Below are 15,463 nucleotides of genomic sequence, written 5' to 3' on the forward strand. Positions count from 1 at the left end.
GCCAAAGTAAATGGTTCACATTGCATGCAACTAATGAGTTCATTTCTTGAAAATATGTGAAGTATTTGTACGACCAAAACCATATCTTCTTGCAATTTCTGAACCAGAGAACATTCTCTTGAGGAGGGCACCAGCATGATCAGCAGCAGGTAACGTAATATTATGTTTAATTAAAAATGAAGTGAACCGACATTCTGCTCTTATTACATCCTGGAGTGGTAACAAATGACTCAAATTTCCTACTGTTATCCTTCATATTCGTGTTGGAGACCTGTTTAACGGATTGAATATAATTTATTAATTCAGTTCTTCCTCAGTAAGCAATGTTTATATCACATGGAACTGTTTGTGAATGTTTCACCTCTCCGTGATTGCATAACACACGGAAATTCAGCAGAATATGCATCCCTGAAAGACTGATGATATTGTTCCTTAGTTGAACTCATCATGAAAACGCTAAATCGCACTAAATTTGCAGCAAACACCGTAAAAACAAAGCATAAACAAAGCTTTCCTGCTAAGATGCAGGCAAAGCACAGAGTATGCAGCGATAATCTGTGAGATGTGATTATCGATAGAATGTTTGATCTACTTTCGCTGGCGGTGTTAATGACAAAAACGCAGCAGTATTCTGCGAGAAGGGGTTACTAATAATATTACTGGTGAACTTTCAGTCTAATTTCAAACACTCGCATCTCAGAATAGCAGCTACTATCGAAAGTCAAAATGGAAATGCGATATGAACGCAGACATCGGGAACAAGCCTGTGAATTAAAAATCTGGAAGGAAACAAAGTTCATCTGGAAAACCAAAAGACTAGCCCAAATTCGGAAATCTTCCGAGAAAGCCAGAAAACTTTGAGGTATGCATGATTATTGAAGGAGTAAGACCTTCCTGGTGAGCACTCCCTACTCAGGCAGCAATTTCATTGATCATGACTGGTTTTCATGGGTGTTGCATTAACCAGGAGTTGATCATATCATTATATGATTGTTTAAAAGGTTTAAATATTCAGACATTCAGTGACTGAAGCTTGTTAGTTGAATGTGGTGGAACAGTCAAGATAGTGACACCAATATCTTCTGACAGGTTTAAGACTTCTATAATAGATAGCTGTCATGGTTGTTATAAATTAATAGAGAAGGATTTTCCTTTGGAGCTGGCTGATTGTTTTATAAAATGTTTTTTATGAAGTTATTAAAGTTTCACATTCCAACCAGAGGGTGAAGCTAGACCCAGGCTTCCAGGGGGTGCCACATTCGACATGTACTCTTTAAAATTCAATCTTGGAGAGGCTAGGACTGGTGGAAGACTGTTCCCAACAGCACTCGGTACCCAGCAAGTTGTTGCTAATGCCCCTTTTTCAGCACTTGTCACTTTGGATACTTGCTTTACTACTCATTCAGAAGCAGTCTTTGCAGGTTTTATCTGTTTTGTTGTTGTGCTAGTTTCATCCAGATTAAAGATCCATGTTCCATCGGCAAAACTGCGGCATCACTTTAGCATCTTCTAGCTATCAAAAAACACTTTTGTTTGTTGAATTCAGTTGCCATTGATAGACTTCACCTTTCAGGCATTTGTATTGATGGTGTTGGGTGCCATTTAAGAAATCCCCATATCCAATCTACCCCAGCAAATCTGTTGGCATTCCAGGTTTTGGTTATTCTCTTCTTATTCTTTACAGGTAGTTCACAGGCTAGTTTCCATAAGGTATGACACCAAGACCGATCTTAATCACTGAAGACCAGTCTCACAATAATAGGAGTCATGTGAACTTCATTGACTGAGTCCCTATATTTCTTTACATATTGTTCCAATGTCTGAAATGGCAACTTATTATCGACAGATTGAATGCTACGCCCACTTATTACAAAGTCTATGGCTTGTCTCATACATTCAGATGTAAATGTACGTATCTGAGCTTTTCTTTTGTGATCCTATGACAGTTCTGAAACATAAATTCGGTCAAAACTACTGTAATTTTGAACATATAAATATGGAATTCTGTGCAGGGAACACAGAAATGTGTCTCACTGTTACCCATGTGTCCGTTTTCTAAAACTGTGGAATTACATCAATTCACAATTAAGAAATTTTCTGTATTAATATATCAAAATAAAGCTTCTTATGTTATACACTAACTTAACTCATCTGATTTGTTCTCTGGCAGATAAAACAAATTATATACTTTCAGGAAGATCGCAACAAACCACCAAAACAACATCCAACATTCAAAACTCAACTACAGGCTGTTAAATTTGAAAACAAAAAGTATTGGCTAGAAGCATGTTAGTACCGCATTCCAACACTAAGGTTCCAGTGTTGCTTCACTCTCATGCTTTCTCACTATTCCCCATGTCTCATTGTACCCCAGGTTCCCATACTGTTGGTGCATTTGTGAGTGGGATGGTCATGCTGATGACGTACATTACGAACATGTGGACTGTCCATGACAAAACGTTTTATTGCCTGGTAAGAAAGTTTCAAATGGGAGCCACGTGTAAATAAGTAAATTCTTGTTACTGCCACAACATATAAAGCTATAATTGGAGTCATTTCCAAAAGCATTGAATAAGAACAACAGACGAGCATTTGAATACTTGTGGGGAAAATTCCCTGGACCAAGTGCTGAGAATATCAGGCAGGGAGTACTCACTGGTCCACAGTTACGTAGTGCCCTTGGAGAGTAGCAATGTAGTATATTCTGCCCTGATGAGCCAACGTGTGGCTGTGCTTTCGGGAAGTTACAGCGCTGTTCTTGGGCAGTAGGAGGGCTGAAAATTATGTTCAGTTTGTGAGTCAACTTATATCTGCATTTGAGAAACGATTGTTGGGCGTTTAGTGATGAACATGGTGAGAAATTTCACCAACAAATTTCCGTAATGGAACATAGATATCAAGGAAGATTCATGTCTTCAAGGTTTGCAGATTTCGGCTTTACATAAAGAATCTCTTCCATAAGCGTCAGGCCAAGAGAAAACGTGTGTTGCACAGCAAGGCAGCTGTTAACAGCGAATCTTTAATTGAATTAAATTGACTTTAGCTTTTCATGTACTTGGTCTAAAGCACTTTAATGTATTTTTCCACGTGATTCGTTAATTTGCTCATATTTCAGTGATATAGCCTATAAAATATCTAAAAAAAAAAAGGAAAAAAACTGGAACTTTATGTTCTGCATTATCAAAAAAAAATTGAGTAGAATATGAAGGATATATGTATCAGTATTTTAGTAAAAAATATTTACTTCAACGCCTTGTATCTAAAAGTAGAGCCATTCCGTAAAAAAAAAAAAGCTTCATATTTGTGATACGTCAAATGTTTGGTAAGTAAACGTGTTGGGCAGTGCTACCCTTGTTAATGTAGGACCCACTATTACATGTGAAAAAAATAATTTTCGAGAACTTCCATACATGAGCTAATTTAGATTTTTAGAATTTTCAGCTTCAGCACATTCAAATCCATATAAAACAACTTTGAAAAAAAAAGTTATATTTTGTTGCGTAGTGTATTAGAAAGGAAATTCCGTTAAAAAGTGCGCGACCAGTGCCGAAATGCGGTCGGATCGCCACTGAATTTGCTGGACATTGAAGTTGTTTGGACCCCAACTATTTCGCACATCAAATACTCGGTGTATCAAAAAGGTGCCAAGTTATAATCGATAATGGCGGCGATTGATGTAACTATTAGGTAACTGCGAAATCAGTAATAACATATTTTCATGTAAACATATTTTGTAATAGTGTCTTATTTCATTCAAACAACGGCATACACTTTCTTGTAGAACTGACTTTAATTCGTGATTTCCGTCATGAAATAAATAAGATTCTCCAGAAGATACCATGCTGATACAGTCTTAGAAATCCATGAAACATAGTTTTTAATCTATCATTTGCAACAATTGCAATTGTTTCAAAATGAAAAATTCTCTAAAGTGATCTTTGATAAAAGGTGTCCTTAAAACTAATCTAAAAGCAAAAAGAACATTTGTTGTATAAATAATAAAGAATTGTAGCAATAAATATTTTTATTTGTATAAATGAATAAAGGTGTGAATCAGTATTGTCAGTGATGAGTAATAATGTTTATCTGTATTTGTCATTTGAATAAATTTTCCCGTGGTGCGTAGCGTAGGAGCCCATCAAGCAGTTCTGGCCCTGTCACCAGAAAGGTGTGGCACAGAAACAGTAGTGGCTTCCCTTCTCCCAGCACTTGCTTATGCAGTAGTTGTTGCAACTGTTTTTGTGTGAAGCCTAATTGGCGTTCTTTCAATCGTTTGGATCGACTTGTCACCGTGGAGTGAGGGGGAGAGGAGGTATTTGTGATCACATCGCACACTTGGAAGGTGACTTGTTAGCAATGGGTGCAGCAAAGTGATTATATTTCATCACATCCTGCTTTGAGCCCGGCGACAGCGGAATGCGCGTCGACGTGACTGAGAGACAGGGGTAGACACTGATTTTGACTGTGCCAGTCATTGAAGTAGTTTCAGATAATTGGAGAACTGAGAAGTTCTCTTAAACTGGCGTTGAGTATTGAAATTCTACATTCGAGAACAAGGCCTCCCGTTTCACGTTGCGGATCAGGTCTTGTCGCCTGGGCATGACCAAAACGAGAACAGTTGTTCTCTGATGGATATTAGTTGTTTATTTTCAGCTACCGCTTACAAGGGGAATTTTGGCAACTGGTTTCTCACGTTCTGTTGCTTTAAAAAACTACGTAATATTAAAAATGCTTGTAAAAAAAATATTTGATCGTCCACACAGTATAGTTGTATTAACAGAATCCCCAAACAGTTTCACCAAGAGCTGTTTCATTAGATTTGAAAATTATTATAAAAACAACAAAGTATAAAAATTTTTGAGGAAAAATCTTCTGAATAAAGTGTTGTAGTTATTTAATTTTCCGTCTAATTCTGTAGTTAAGTTCTCAAATTCTTTTGCTTGGGTTGCAGTAGGTATGTCCCCACATATTAGTTTAGATAAACAAAGAATGCAGGCTTTCCGTTATTACTGACACTTGATTTATGAGCGTAAGGCCGTGAACCAAGGCATAATTCTCCGTCTAACGTTTCATCTTCCACTGCTGGAGACGTCATCAGAAACTTTGATTCAGAAAACTATTGCATACTCAAGCAAGCTTGGTCGGTCAGGTCTTTATCATGGATTGCCCGTGTTTCCTGTTTGTTGCAGAGGTTAAGCAGGTTTGCTGTTCCTCTTAAATCTACACACACACACACACACACAAAGTTTTGCATCACCTCCGTGCCGAGAGTACCAGAACCTGTACAGGAAATTTGAAGAGAGATCAACATAAACATCATTTCCGCCCTTTTTATTGCTCATGAAAACCGCACCACCGTACAGCGAGACCTTGAGAGGTGGTGGTCCAGACCGCGGTACACACTGGTACCTCTAATACACAGTAGCACCTCCTCTTGCATTGATGCATGCCTGTATTCGTTCTGGCATACTATCCACAAGTTCGTCAAGGCACTGTTGGTCTAGATTGCCCCACTCCTCAACGGCGATTCGGTGTAGATCCCTCAGATTGGTTGGTGGGTCACGTCGTCCATGAACAGCCCTATCCAATCTATCCCAGGCTTGTTCGATAGGGTTCATGTCTGGAGAACACACTGGCCAGTCTAGTCGAGCGATGTTATCCTGAAGGAAGTCATTCACAAGATGTGCACGATGGGGCCGCGAATTGTCGTCCATGAAGACGAATGCCTCGCCAATATGCTGCCGATATGGTTGCACTATTGGTTGGATGATGACATTCACGTATCTTACAGCCGTTACAGCGCCTTCCATGACCACCAGCGGCGTACGTCGGCTCCACATAGTCACCCCAAAACGGCTGGGAACCTCCACTTTTCTGCACTCACTGGACAGTGTATCTAAGGCGTTCAGCCTAGCCGGGTTGCCTCCAAACACGTCTCTGACGATTGTCTAGTTGAAGGTATATGCGACACTCATCGGCGAAGAGAACGGGATACCAATCCTGAGCGTTCCACTTGGCATGTTGTTGGGGCACATGTACACCGCACTGCACAGTGTCGTGGTTGCAAAGACTGACCTCGCCATGGATGTCGAGAGTGAAGTTGCGCATCGTGCAGCCTATTGCGCACAGTTTGAGTCGTTACACCGACGTCCTGTGGCTGCATGAAAAGCATCTTTCAACACGGTGTTGCTGTCAGGGTTCCTCAGAGCCATATCCGTAAGTAGCGGTCATCCACTGCCCATGGGGGACCTGAGCGAGGCATGTCACCGGCAGTTCCAGTCTCTCTATCTCCTCAATGTCCGAACATCACTTTGGTTCACTCGGAGACGCGTGGACACTTCCCTTGTTTGAGAGCCCTCCCTGGCACAAAGTAACAATGCGGACGCGATCGAACCGTGGTATTGACCGTCTAGGTATGGTTGAACTACACACAACACGAGCCGTGTCCATCCTTCCTGGTGGAATGACTGGAACTCATCGGCTGTCGGACCCGCTCTAATAGGCGCATCTCATACATAGTTGTTCACGTCTTTGAGCGGGTTTATTGACATCTCTGAACAGTCAAAGGGACTGTGTGTGTGAGATACAATATCCACAGTCAACGTCTATCTTCAGGAGTTCTGGGAATCGGGATGATGCAAAACTTTTTTAATATGTGTACTTTGCTTGTGTGGTCTTCTTCACGTTGTTTATGTTGACCTTCACAGGTAGGTTGTGTGCTCTTTGCCAGCAATGCCGATAAGGTGTGTTTGTGTTCATTGCTCATCGATGCGGACGCCAGAGAGTGCAGCTGCAGTGGCAGCGGGCGTGGCTGCCTGGGCAGCCGTCATCACAATCGATTGAGGCGCCATGGCTAGCTGCGTGACTCGCGCGAAGGCCAAAGTGCGTGTGGATATGAGTGCAGGCAGGTCGCCAGAAGTGACAGCGGTCAGGCGCAGTAGCCATTGTTTGACGGCTCGGAGCGGCTTCAGTGCGATCGGCATGGGTGTTTTCTCCTTAAGTGGTCGTCACACGGGACGAGGCAGCGTAGGTTGACGTGCAAGCAGACGGCTATCTAATTTTGCTTGCTAGAGTGCCGTCTGCTCAAGGGATGAACTGCTTAACGTGATTTTGCGCTCTCGGCTCCCTTGTCCATATGCTAGTCGTGTTCCGTGTGTGGTATATATAAATAAAAACTTCAGTACTCTTGAACATGTGATAAGACAAAAAGGAAAGATACATGTAAATGACTTCAGCTTGTAAAGTCTGACGAAATCGAACAAACTCACTCCCCACAGGACGAGTACTTATGTTTACATAACATTAAATATTACAAAAGTTATTTCAATTAATTTCGTAAGAGAGCCTCACAATCTTTTAGAAAACGCGTAGGTGAAAAAAAACAGTGGAACGCGAACCCTTCCACTTTCGAACTGTGCTATTTCCCTAACGTGAAACCCCTGCAAACTACGCTACGGTGGAGCTGTGCAATGAACGATATTGTTTTTTGTGTTACGGTCTTCTAGAAGCTTTACTCGCCGGTATGTTATTAACTGCTATTTAATTACAACAAATCCTAACGAGAACTACACGTTTGTCATGGAACTTCAGTGTGTCTTTGCCATAAAACGGCTTACGTTCATAACGCGCGAATTGTAATTTGAAAATAACTAAATACGAAAATTATTTAAACACCACAGTGACGTTTCCCGGCATTTTATTACAAGAAGTCGCACCAATAAAGACGCGTTCTCGACATTCTATTTGTGACGGAGGGAGAGTTTTTTCTTTTTATTGGTTCTAATTTAAGGTGGCAGTTGTCGAAATATCGAAGAACTTTTGTGTTTCACGTGACGAAACGGCTCCTCAACGTGAAGTAGAGGGAAGCATCGTCACGCAACTGTTAGAGCGCCACGACAACGTTAGCTAACTCGTCCTGTGTGTCGACTGCTTTAGGGAGATGGACTGACAGACTTTGAGGTGTGCTATCACGAGCGCGCTTTTTGACGTGCAGATGCCGTGTTTCTGCTTCCTGGAGCACAGGCGACAGGCAGTCGTGCTGTCATCGTTACAAGGAAACATCAAAACTCTTCGTCGTATTTTAAAGAGAAAAAACACGTGAAAGATGTCACAGCGGTCGATCCCGCGCGAAAATTGTGGCCATAATTCTAATAGTACACAATTATGACCTTCTAACAGTATAGCTTTTAAACTTTGCGCGCACAGGTTGTCTGTCACACACTCCGCCCGAGAGCGAAATACTCTATACAAAGGAATGAGTGAAATGCTGTTGTAATGATGAGAAATTGCTTTGTTCATTGTCAAAGTACGCAGTTTCTATCCTTTAGTTGGTGCCAGAGATCTCTTTGCTTTGAACATTTTTAGGTTGCAATTCACAAACACAGTGTAAATGAATTGGTGTGTCATTAAAGAAGTAGATTAGCACTACTATTAACATCGCAGTTGTGCTTTACTTTCTTTGGATTGTCAAGTTGGCACTGTTAAAGTGAAGTTAATTTGCAGGACATGTACCATTCTTCAGTGTGGTTAACATGGTTAAATTGTAAATAGAAAAGAATGAACTTCATTTCATAATTATTCATCAGTTACTTAGGTTTATTCATTTTTATTTTAATGTGTATACATGCATGCAGAATAGCAGTACTAGAATATTGTTATTATTGAACGTATATGTGCGTGAGGTTGGCATGTTATGTACTTAATAATTTTCACGTAGAATAATGTGTTCTCAAACAGTACTTCAAACACGCTGAACAATTGCGTCTGCCTCCCCCTACCACTCCCATTGCATTCAACGCCCCAAGAATAGAAGGGCTCTGTGTACAGTACTTCACGCTCGACCATTAAGTGGCTGTAACGGGATAGAGCTAATGACAAACAACCAGTGCAAGAAAAGTTTGAAAAAACTGTACTTTCAGACAGCTATAACTGCATACTATCGGAATTTAGCCTTAATGTTCGCCTGTGGTAGATTGATAGACTGATATCTTGCAAGTGTGTGTTTTCTCTCCTTTAAAAAAGAAATTGAGTTGGTGTTACCTTGTTAGTGTCTTTGTCCCCCTCTTCCGCCTCCTCAACTGTCATGCCGCAGATATCAGGTGTAGCGGGCGAACTTCGGCTTCTATTGCACGCGGCATGGATGAGCTGCCTCAGCGTGGGCGATATTCTGGTCAAAACCGACCATTCGAAGTGCGTGCACCTTTCGTGCCTGCCTGTACATCAGCAACCAATCAATACACGAGTGTGTCAGTGACACCAATGATCTGTAGATTGCGCCGAGTGTGGAGTTCAAAATTTTTAGTGCACACTCTGTATACTCGGATATAAGAAACTATGGTGGCATCCGCTAGCATTGAAAATTAGCACTAGAACTGCTAGTTTTTTTTTTTCCAATCCCCTAGAACCGTCTTCAGGACAAAAACATCCAAACTGTAGTCAATATGTTTACAACTCATTCTTAGTCTCTTATTTTGGGAAATGAAGTTTTTTGTAACAAATAGTCACTGCAATAATCTATTATTTTAACTCTGAACATTGAATATTTTCATATTTTTTGTCCAAATCAATATTATAACGAAATCTTTTTACAAAATATTTTCTACAAGTCAGCAAGGACATTTAATGTTGAGACCGTATGTTACCATAATCTAATAGAGGTCTACACTTTGAGACACATTATGTAAAATTAAACATTACAATTTGTCTAAACAGATAAGTTAATTTTAGATTCCTACAGATCATCATTGTTATTATACCAATTTTTGTAATCTGGGTGGACATAGGGACCTGTAACAAAACATTTTTTGCAGACTGGCCTTGGTTTCTGTATAATATTTGGCAAATTCCACCATGAGCTTGTGAAGGAAATCTTGCCTTGTTATTTTGTGCTTTGTATATTTCTGTAGATAAGCCAAGCAGCCCCCCTGCAGGTCCAGGGATTAGAATAGGCCCAGTGTTTTCCTGCATGTCATAAGATGCGACTAAAAGGAGAGTCTCACATTTTGGCCTTTGTGATTGTCCCCCGTGGGGTTTGACCTCCATTTTCAATTTTTTTCTAGAGCGAGCCAATTGGGGAAGGGCGCCTTACATGGTGCATCGTGTCCGTTGTGCCTTCAGATCATTAGCCCACTTTCTCGTCGTCACAAGGCAGTCCAGCTCATTCTCCATCTCTTCGATGAGGACACCTTCCTGGGTGCATTTTCCACCATGCACTATACAGTGTCGCTCTTTCTGAGCCAAAGATGACCATGGACTTCTATGCACCTCATATCCAGCATGGTAGCCAGTCTGTTGTTGTGGGGCCACCATACACTCTGTACTCTGTACCCTGTTGGTTGTAGCCCCCTTACAACACAGAGATCATTCTGCTGATACCTGCACTGTTAACTCCCCACATGTGCCAAGGTGTAGGTGCCTGTCGCCCTGGGGCATCAGAACTCTCGGCAAAGGCCATCCTGCCAGGTGGCTTTTGCTATGGCTGGGTGGCACCTGTGTGGAGCCCCCCCCCCCCCCCCCACCACCACCACCACCACCACCACCACCACCACCTCCTACCCCCACCCCTGGTCGGAGTAGGTGACATCAGGGCATATGACGCACGATGAAGTGTACCACGTCATCACTTGTTGGTGATCAGAGACCAGCAGTCCCTAAGCGTTCAGTCAGGCTAAGGATGGCAGTGAACCTTATTCACCCTGGTACCTCATATGTACAAGAAGTGATAGGGACTCCTTTATTTCGATAAAGGAGGGCTTGTCCAAAACACGCTCCAAGTCAGTCTTGATAAAAACAGCATCCTGTTCCCAGTCATGGGCTTCACTCACTAGTAACAAGTTGGGGGATGTTTCTGTTACCATCACGCCACATAAGAGTTTAAGTATGGTCCATGGTATTATATTCCACAGGGACCTTCTTTTACAGTCTGACGACGAGCTGCGCAGCAATTCAGAGCAGCGAGGTGTTCAGTTCGTCTGGCACATCCATCGGTGTCTGAGGGCATAATCAGGTTGCCATTGGTGCCTTCATCTTGGCTTCAAGGGTGACACCTTACCCCAGAAGGTCAAGGTGATGGTCTACCACTGTGATTTCAAGCCATATATACCTCCCCCGATGCAGTGCTTTAAGTGCTGGAATTTCGGCCATATGTCTTCCCGCTGTACTTCCAGCATCACATGTTGAGATTGTGGATGTCCCTCACATCCCAATACTCAATGTGCCCCACCTCCCTCTGTGTCAGTTGCAGAGAGCATCATTCACCTTGTTCGCCAGACTGCAGGATTTTACAGAAAGAGAGGAAAATCATGGAATACAAGATCCTGGACTGACTGACCTACACTGAGGCTAAGAGAATATATGAATGCCTGCATCCTGTGGTTATGACCACCTCATACGCCACGGCTACGAGAACAGTTGTAGTCCCATCAGTTTCGCAAATTCCAGTCAGCTCTCAGAGCCAGAAGGCTACACCTGCCCCTTTGATGGTGGGGGCTAATGCCCCCCCCCCCCCCAGTCTTCCCACCCGTTGCTCCCCGCACCACCTACCTCGGGAGCACTGCCTCCTCAACCAACGGGTTCGCCAATCCCCACTTCCCAGCTGGAGAAGCGTAATTCTTCTTCATCTTTTCTCTCTAGGAAGGGATTCCTTGGTTCACACCTTTCCCAGGTTTGTGCTAGTGGGAAAGATGATGCCTGACCAGTGGCTGTAGTGCCCAAAAGCAGCTGGTTGTAGGGCTTCTCAATTCTCCTCAGTCCTGGAGACTGATTCAGTGAAGCCGTACCAGCCAGAGAAATCAAAGGAGCAGCGAGATAAATCCAAAAAGAAGACTCCCAAGACCAAGGAAATTGCGGTGGCACTGACACCACCGCTACTTACAAGCTCTGCATCTGGGGATGAGGTGGAGATTCTGGTGTCTGATATAGACTGCTCAGGCAATAAGTCAGTGGCAGCAGGTGACCCAGAGGTGTAAACTGCCTCATTGAATTTTCCGTGCCTTACCAGTCTCAAGATGTCATCCTCCAGTGGAATTGTGGAGGTTTTTTCCACTGTCATTGCCTGGCTGACCTACAGCAACAGTAAGCTTTACACATGCTTTCTGCATTGCCCTCCAAGAAACTTGGTTCCCGGTAATGTGAACCCCTGGCCTCCGAGGCCATAAGGGATATTACAGGAACTGTAGTGACTATAATTAAGTCAGGTGGAGTTTGTGTTTGTCCTAAACTCGCTCTGTACTGAACCTGTGCCCCTTCGAACCCCGCTTAAAGCTGTGCCTGTCGGAATCCGGATCACGCAGGAAATAACTGTCTGCAATGTGTATTTTCCTCCGGATGGTGCAGTACCCCTGAATGTATTAGCTGCACTGATTAACTCCCCAAACCTTTGTTACTCTTGGGAGATATGAACGCCCATAACCCCATGTGGGGTGGCACCATTCTTACTGGCTGAGGCAGAGATGTCGAAACTTTACTATCTCAGTTCGACCACTGCCTCTTAAATGCTAGGGCTGCCACACATTTCAGTGTGGCTTGAGCTAGTTACTCGGCCATTGATTTATCCATTTGCAGCCCATGATTTGTCCTGTCTATCTACTGGATAGCACATGACGACTTGTGTAGTAGTGACCACTTCCCCATCTTCCTGTCACTGCTCCAGTGTGAGGCCCATGGAGACCTACCCAGATGGGCTTTAAACAAGGCAGACTGGGAAACTTCCACGTCTGCAGTCGCCGTCGATTCTCCCCCACATGGTAACATCAATGTGATGGTTGAGCAGGTACTAAAACAATCGTTACTGCAGCGGAAAACACAATCTCTCACTCTTCAGGGTGCCCCCAGCAAAAGGCAGTCCTTTGATGGTCGCTGGAAGTCACTGAGGCAATTACGGAGTGTTGGTGAACTCTACAGCGGCTTAAGCGGCACCCTTCCCTGGAGCACCTCACAGCCTTTAAGCGGCTCCGTGCCCGCGTTCACCAGCTTATCAAAAGATGGAAGCAGAAGTGTTGGGAAAGAGGTATGTTTTGACCGCTGGGTGCCATATGTCACCTTTCCAAGTCTGGAAGAAGAACAGATGTCTTTTTGGGTACCAGACCCCAACAAGTGTCCCTGGCATTAACATAAATGGTGTGTTATCTACTGACGCAAACGAGATTGTGGAACACTATGCTCGAGCCTCTGTGTCGGAGAACTACCCTCCCACCTTTCGCACCCTCAAACGGCAGATGTAAAGGAAGGTCCTCTTGTTCACTACACGCCGCCATTGCACATTGCCCTGACACTAATACTGGGCCAAATTGGATCCGCAGTCAGATGATTAAACATCTCACATCTGACTAAAAGTGACATCTCATCATCTTCAACCAGATCTGGTGCGATAGCATCTTTCCATCGTAATGGTGGGAGAGCACCATCATTCCGGTGCTCAGACCCGGTAAAAACCAGCTTGATGTGGACAGCTATTGGCCCGTCAGCCTCACCAATGTTCTTTGTAAGCTGCTGGAACGCACGGTGTGTCTGCAGTTGGGTTGGGTTCTAGTCACGTGGCGTACTGGCTCCATGTCAGGGCAGCGTCCACCCTGGTCGCTCTACCACTGATAACCTTGTGTCCCTCGAGTCTGCCATCCGAACAGCCTTTTCTGGATGCCAACCTCTTGTCGGCATTTTTTTGATTTACGAAAAGCGTATGACATGACCTAGTGACATATCCTTGCTACAATATATGAGTGGGGTCACAGAGGCCCACTCCCGATCCCTTCGTACTTTCCATGTCCAAGTTGTTGCCTGCCATAGATCCCCCCATATCCAGGAGAATGTGGTCCCACAGGGCTCTGTATTGAGTGTCTCTCTCTTTTTTGTGGGGCCATTAATGGTAGAGCAGCAGCTGTAGGGTCATCGGTCTCGCCTTCTCTGTATGCAGACGACTTCTGCATTTCGTACTGCTCCACCAATACTGTTATTGCTGAGTGGCGTCTACAGGGAGCCATCCACAAGGTGCAGTCATGGGCTCTAGCTCACGGTTTCCAGTTTTTGGCCACAGTATTGTACCGTTCATCTGGAACCACAACTTTACCTTAATGACGATACACTCACTGTAGTGGAGACATATCGATTCTAAAAAGGTCCTCAGCATTGCATTTACTCGGCCCAGTGCACCACTGTGGTGTTCACCTAGTGACAGAAGCTTTTAGGCAGAGTCCAGTGACCAGCATCCTGGTGGAGGCCCGAGTCCTCCCCATTGCAGGTTAGGTGTGCGCAGTTGCTCTCCAGTTACATTGCATACGTTCGTAGTTCTCCTACACATCTGAATTACCGCCTCCTTTTCCATCTCCCTTATTGTCGGCCCAGGTCAGGACTTATAAAATTGCAGTTTGTGTGCGAGCCCTTCTCTCCGAACTGGAGTCCAGGTTAATTCACGATCACCTCCATGGTGTACACCAAGGCCTGGACCTTTAAAGTGGCCCTAAGGACTCGGTTAACCCTGCGATTCTCCGCTGTCACTTCCTCCTGATTCTCAACATGTACCAGGGCTATGAAGTGGTTTACACCGATGACTGATGGTCGTGTTGGCTTTGCCTATGCTCTTGGAGGACATACAGAACAGCCCTGTCAAGTCATTTCTCCTGTGTACTGACTCCTTAAGCAGCATACATACTATCGACCAGTGCTACCCTCGTGATCATTCGGTAACGACCATCCAGGAGTCCATCTATGCCCTAGAATGGTCCAGTCATTCAGCGGTGTTTGTCTGGACCCCAGGTCACTTCGAAATCCCAGGCAATGAACGTGCCGACAGGCTGGCCATACATACTACTCAAAAACTGCTTATGGAGATCGGCTTCTCTGAAACTGACCTGCGTTCAGTATTATGGTGCAAAGTTCTGCGGCTTTGGGAGATGGAATGACATAACGTCTGTACACACAACAAGCTGCGTGCCATTAAGGAAACTGGATGTGTGGAAGACTGCGCGCCTCTTGCAGGGACTCTGTGATTCTCGGTCGGCTCCACATTGGCCATATGTGGCTGACGCATGGGTACCTCCTTCATGGCAAGGACCCACCTCGGTGTAGCTGTAGCTGACAAATGGTCATTCATCTCTTGCTGGACTGCCCACTTTTAGCCACTCTGCAGCGGACTTATAACTTTCCCAGCACCCTACTTTTGGTGTTGAGCAACAATGCCTCAACAGCAGCTTCATTTTTACATTTTATTTGTGAGGGAGAGTTTTATCATTTGCTCGAAGTTTTAGCACATGTCCTTTGTCCCTGTATGTCCTCCAACTTAGTGCTTTCAGGGTGGAGGTTTTAATGTGTTGCAGAGCTGGCTTTTCCTTTTTATCCCCGTGGTCAGCCAGCCATGGTGACCTGCTTTCTTGTTTTAATCTCTTCCACCTGTTCCTGATGTTTTTGTGGTTTTCTTGTCCCCTTTAGTCTATTTAGTGTTTGTTGCCCTTCAGTCGTTGTTTGTGGTTTT

General features: G+C 43.9%; 1 protein-coding gene across 11 annotated transcripts in view; it reads left to right on the top strand.

Annotated features, from left to right (window-relative positions):
* The window catches only part of LOC126297847 (uncharacterized), an 85,555-nt gene that overhangs the window by 38,269 nt on the left and 31,823 nt on the right, over nucleotides 1-15,463 (top strand). The window contains exon 1 of one of the 11 annotated variants that reach the window (XM_049989111.1): nucleotides 6,920-7,520. The exons of 7 other annotated variants lie outside the window; for them this stretch is intronic. The gene's annotated coding sequence lies outside the window, so the exon portion shown is untranslated. Of the gene's footprint in view, nucleotides 1-6,919; nucleotides 7,960-15,463 lie in introns of those variants that run through there. 3 more of the 11 variants (XM_049989104.1, XM_049989108.1, XM_049989107.1) reach the window with 3 other exon arrangements.

This window comes from Schistocerca gregaria, chromosome X (genome assembly GCF_023897955.1).
Source record: "Schistocerca gregaria isolate iqSchGreg1 chromosome X, iqSchGreg1.2, whole genome shotgun sequence".
Taxonomy (NCBI): Eukaryota; Metazoa; Arthropoda; class Insecta; order Orthoptera; family Acrididae; genus Schistocerca; species Schistocerca gregaria.